The sequence below is a fragment of the Myotis lucifugus genome, unplaced genomic scaffold (genome assembly GCF_000147115.1).
Source record: "Myotis lucifugus unplaced genomic scaffold, Myoluc2.0 scaffold_1690, whole genome shotgun sequence".
Lineage (NCBI taxonomy): Eukaryota > Metazoa > Chordata > Mammalia > Chiroptera > Vespertilionidae > Myotis > Myotis lucifugus.
This window is the reverse complement of record NW_005872738.1, coordinates 40,741-46,676: the sequence shown is the minus strand read 5'-3', so window position 1 is coordinate 46,676 and position 5,936 is coordinate 40,741.

Below are 5,936 nucleotides of genomic sequence, written 5' to 3'. Positions count from 1 at the left end.
TCACTTATAGCAGCAGACACACATGACTGTTCATAGTGCCATTATCATAATAGCCACAAACTGTGAGTCAAATTTTCATCATCATCATAACAGATAAATAAGTTGTGATATATTTATATATCATTCATCTGATGGAATCATCTACAGCAATGAAAATGAACAAATGAATCTTATGTAATAATATGTATAAATCTAACAAATGTAAAATGAGTGAAAAAAACCATACACAAAATAACACAAACTTCATTACTGCATCTATAAAAAGCTCACAGCAGGCATATATAGACTACTGTGTTTAGGGATGTAAACTTAGGTAGTAAAACTTTCAAGAAAGGCAAGGGAGTGATTTTTATAAAGTTCTCATGGGCTATGCTGGGAGGGAATTGTGACTAGGAAGGATCACAATAGGGAATTCCAGGGTTCTGGTGATGTCAATTTTTTACCTAGATCAGGGGTCCTCAAACTTTTTAAACATGGGGCCAGTTCACTGTCCCTAGACCGTTGGAGGGCCGGACTATAGTTTAAAAAAAACTATGGACAAATTCCTATGCACACAGAGACGGCAAAAACACCTGGCGGGCCGGATAAATGTTTTCGGCAGGCCGCATGTAGTCCCGAGGGCCGTAGTTTGAGGACCCTAATAATCACCTAATTTGAGAGAATTTAAGTCGTGATAGAACTAAAACATTAGCCAACACAACAGAAAAGATGAGAAAGGTGAATTACAGGGCAATTAAGGGGTTGAAGACCCTTAGCTTGTTCAGAATGAATATAGAGAATTAGTGAAATTTAACCTTTGCTAGAAAAATATAGTCAGAATGAATGTTTAAAATTTCTTAGAGTAACAATATATATATATATCCAGTCTTGTTTGAGTTGCAAACCCTTATCTCTATATTTTAGAATTCCTTGTTACAGTTCTTCAAACTCAGTACATCTCACATTGAACTTAGTATCTGCTCTCCATTCAAACTTAATTTCTGTGTCTAGTGCTTGAGTCTTACCTTCTCTCTCGAACCACCCACAGCCCTTCAAGAACAGAAAATTGTACTTAAGAAATACCCCTTGAATCCATCCCTTTCCTATTCTGACACAGCCACTGTCCAACTTTATTTCTCATGTTCGAACTCACCTCCACTCTAGGCCTAAGCCTATTTCTATTCTCTCACCAACACCAAATGCGAAAGTAGCACTATGAGAAAGCAGTCAGACGACACAGAAATGTCTCCTGAGACTACTGTTCAGCTGTTGAGTAATAGTTGTATCTTAGCAACCAAGCCTAGAATGCCCAACTGTAACTGACCAATCAGCTCATATCTAAAGAACCTAAGGTGGAATGGAAAGCCCCTCCCCCCAGTGTTGACTCCTGAGAGAAATGGCATAAAGCAGTTACTCCATAAATATCTGTTGAGAGAAAAAATGAGTAAATGAACTATTTTTATCTTATTTTGAATCAAAATTATGCACAAGGAGATATATACAAATATATGTTCATGATGACATTATCCTATATAATAAAAGGGTAATATGCAAATTGACTGTAAGGGCAGAATGACCAGAATAACCACTGGACCAGTCACTATGAGGCACACTGACCACCTCTTGGTCCCTTTCCCCGGCCAGCAGGCTCCCATCGCCTGATGGCCACCTGCGGCATGTGCGGGGATAAAGAGCCAGTGGGAACAGCCTACCTCTCAGTCCCTTCCCCCAGCCATCAGGCACTGATCACCTGATGGCAAAATGGGAACCGGGGATGTGTGGCGGTAGGGGTGGGGCTGGCTGCGGGCACCTGGGAAGATGGTCTTGACCACAGGCCAGGCCTACGGACCGTACCCGTGCACAAATTTTGTGCACCAGACCTCTAGTTTATCAATAAGTAAACTTCTAAATACTTGGCATTGAAAGGACAGAACAGGACTGATAGCTGTGTCCTTAACCCCTCTTCCAAGAAAAAGCCACAGAATGTATCAGTTACTCAGCCTGCCCTTATCTCAGCCAATGGGAAAGTGGGGAAAACTAGCCCAAGGCCAAGAGTATGCTAGCCACCCCACTGTCTTTGTGTAACCAGACCCTAGCTGCACCCTGCCCTTGCGTCACTAGCCCCCAGCCCTCACTCAACCAACCGGAATCAACCAAATCAGTGGTCAGAGTGTGCCCCCACCCCCCAACCCCAAGCCCTATAAATTCTTTGTTCTCTTGGAACTCGGGGCTCTCTCTTGCATCCAGTAATGGAGGCAGGAGGGGGACCAAGTCCCGGGCTTGAATAAAAGACCCTTTGCTTTTGCATCGGAAAAGGCTCCCTGGTGGTGGATTATTGGGGACCCCGAACTCTGGGCATAACACTTGGGGGCACGTCCGGGATCCCCAAAATCCGCAAGGGACCCCATTCCGGGGAGTCTGCCTGTCTGCGGTAAGTGTCTGTGTGTTGTCTGTTGTGTTCTGTGTGTTCTGTCCTGTGTGAGCTCACTTCTGAAATCTGTAATGCCTGATACGGTCTAAGTGGACACACGGGGGGGCCACGGGCCGGAGGAGTCGGGGGACACTCCGATCCTCCATATGGAGGGGCTCAGAAACCCCTCAATCTGAGACGAGGCGGGTCGCTCCCGCCAGTTGGCGCATGGCCATCGTCTAATCTGTAGTTTTGCTTCTGTGGAGTCAGAAGGTTGTTTTGGTTTTGCTTCCATAGAGTTGGAAGACTGTATTTGTCTGTGTTTGTGTGTTTTTTTTTCTTTCTGTTTTCTGTGGACTTACTGGACAGACGTTATGGGACAGACTCAAACTACTCTTTAAGCATTATGGTCGCTTTAAAATCAAGAGCTGGGCCAAACCTGCTTGCCAGCCTCAGGTGTGGTTTTCCAGAACTGCTGGAAACTTGGGACCTTGAAGCTTACTGAATTTGAATGATAAAAAACTTATGTCTTGCATTTTTGAAGTTTATTCTTAAAAATGTTACTGTTTAAGAAATGCTAAATATTTGACTTGCCATCTAAAAGTTTAAGGTTCGGATTGAATTGGGAAAAACTGTGTATTGTGGTAGCTAAATGCCTTTGCTGAATGAATGAATGGTCAAAGTGTATGAATGTGGAGGGAGGGAGCCTGCCCTCTCCTCTCCTTTGCGTGGCTTCACAACTTTGGTCAGGCGGGCATCTGAGAAAGGATCTGTGAACACAGGTCACCCCCTCCCTTGTCTGTCTCTCGTCACCAGTCATCATGGGGTCGGGACAAAGTTTGTTTGTGTGGGACTAGCCAATTTACTACAGAGAAGGGGGACTGGAACTGACCTGTGTAAAGCGAAAGCTACTTTGTGCTATCTGTTTGTACACATAAGGGGGAAAAACCCTGCTTTAAGAGGAAGACAGTAGAGAACTTTTAATTGCTTTACTCTGAGGTATAATCTTGCTGTATCAGGTTAAAATTTTAAAAATCTAGGATTAATTTAAAGGTGTAAGGTTGCAACCCAAAGAAGTTTAACAAAGGCTGGCTAGGTTCCAAGATTGCTTAGTTCTGAGATTGCTTATAAAAAAGCAAGAAAAAAGTCTTTTCAAGTTGACTATTTGCTTAGCAAATTAACAAAGTAGCAAATTTCAAAGAACTTGTTATTCATGGTTTTCTTATCTCTTTAGTGGACAGCTCCACAGGTCTCGGAGAGATTTACTGCCTGTGACTGTATTTTGTTTAACTTGCTGTTTTCAATTGGTCTTTCCCTTCCTCCCTCATCCTGATTCTGAAAGCATCTGTAACTGAATTTCAGGTAGTCTCCAGGCTTTCTGTCTGCAAGAAACCTCCCTATACACCCGTTATATTTCCAGGCCGACTCTGTGAGGAAAAGCAATCGGGCCTGGGCTGAGAGAAGGGGGGCGGGGGTGTTGGCAGTTAAGTTACTGGCTGCAGACCTAACAGGTCTTATCAATGAACTTCAAGGTCACAAGAAGTAACTATAAACACAGTAGTCTTTCTCTGCCCTGGGTTATTCTTTTTAACCCTTCCAATGCTAAATTAGACCAATACCTGTTCTTAGTTTTATCACAAAAGGTCTAGATATATCTTGAGAGTAAAAATATATTTAAAATGTGTTCATAGACAGAGCAAGGTATCGTTTATTTAAGAACCAGCTCTGGGCAGTTGCCCTCCCCAAACCAGTTTTAAGTGCAATAGAAAAAAATAAACCCTTGCTGCTGGGTAGAGAAGCCCTATAGCCTCAGAGGCCAACCCCAAAACACTGCCACCCAGAGGTTGAGCCACAAACTGACTCTTAGGTGAACACAAATTAAGGCAGTCTGGATCACAAATACGGCCTGCTTTAAAATCAGGACTGTGATTTACAACACGGAGGAACAGTGTATTGCAGGGAAATTCAACACTCTCCTGAATACCTGGCAGGACTAAGGTGAGCCAGGCTGAAGAGTAGAAGAACCGAAAGACCTTTACTACTGCAAATTTTTTTTTCTTTTTTGCCTTTTAACTAAGAAACCAATTTTTTTTCTTTTTCTTCTTTTTCCATCACCTGATTTTACCCTTTTAATTACTACATTGTTATTTTTAACCATTATTATTACTGCTACCATTTTACCATTTTTTAAAGCGCCATTTTATTTTCTCTCTTTTTTTTTTATTTTGGGAGTAGTGTTCTCCATTCTATTTTCATCGTTCCTTTAGCATCAATTTTCCCTACCTCAATTTTACCTCTACGCTAAAACCCTCTTCCTCACTTTTCCCCTTATGGTGTCCTGTTTCTCTTACCCTATTTGTGCTTTAGATTTTCCCTATTCCGTCTTTTTACCCCCTGTCTAATTTCACCCTACTTATATATCCTATTTCCAATCCACCGCTCTAAATCCTTATACACCTATACTTTATCCTTCCTCACTATCCAAATGTTTTTTTCTCTTATCTTTCTATTGTTTTCTTGCTGTTTGCTTGATTGTTGAATATATTTTTTTTGTTTGTCTGTGGTTTTTGTTTTTTTTTTGCTCGTTTTGTTTTGTGTTTTTTTTTTCTTTTTTAGGACTGATTGTGAGGTTGTTTTTCTTTTTCTTTTTCTTTTTTTCTGCTGGTTTTTCCCCTCCCTCCCCTCCCCCACCCCCCGGCTATTTTTGTGCTTCTGTTTTCCCTTGCCTCTCTTAATATCATTGGTTGTTTGTAGTTTGCATTCATCTCCAGGCAGTTCTATCGCAGTTTTCTCCTCATACAAATACTCTCTCCCCCCTTCTAATTCATTCTCTCTTTTTGCTCTTTTTCCCCCTCTTTTTTTTCCCAATTTCATCTTTGCACTTCTTTTTTGTTTTGTTTTTTCTTATTTTTCTTTTCTTTTCCATTTTCTCTTTTATCTTTTTCTCTTCTTTCCTCCTTATCCTTTTCTCTTCTTTCCTCCTTATCCCCCAATTCTCTTAATTTGAGTGGTCACCTTTATTTGGGGTTGTTAATATCGTTGTCCCTTGTTGTGTTGTATTTTGTGCCTTTAAATCAATGCAGCAGATCCAATCAACAGCAGCCTCCTGATCACCACACCCTCTGTCTGAGGAACAGCAGCTGTACGTGAAGCCTTCTCCAACCAGCCAGAAGAGCCATCACAGCTGTGAACAGCACCCACCAGAGGAGCTGCTGCCAACTGAGGAGCAGCTGCTACCGCAACCACCCAAGGAGCAACCACAGCCCAAGGAGCCACTGCCACCCAGGGAGCAGCCACTGAACGACTCAACACCTAGATATGTCAGTGAGATCAAACATGGGCAGGCAAAGAAACCCCCAAAGGAAAGAAAAGGAGGACTCGCCAGAAAAGCAGCTAAGTGAGACAGAGGCATGCAACATGACAGAAAAAGAATTCAGAATAAGGGTCCTAGCGTGCATAAATGGGATGGAGGAAAAAATAAACAACATATGCAAGAAGCAAGATGAAACAGATGAAAAAATCAATAACATATGCAAAACCCAAGAAG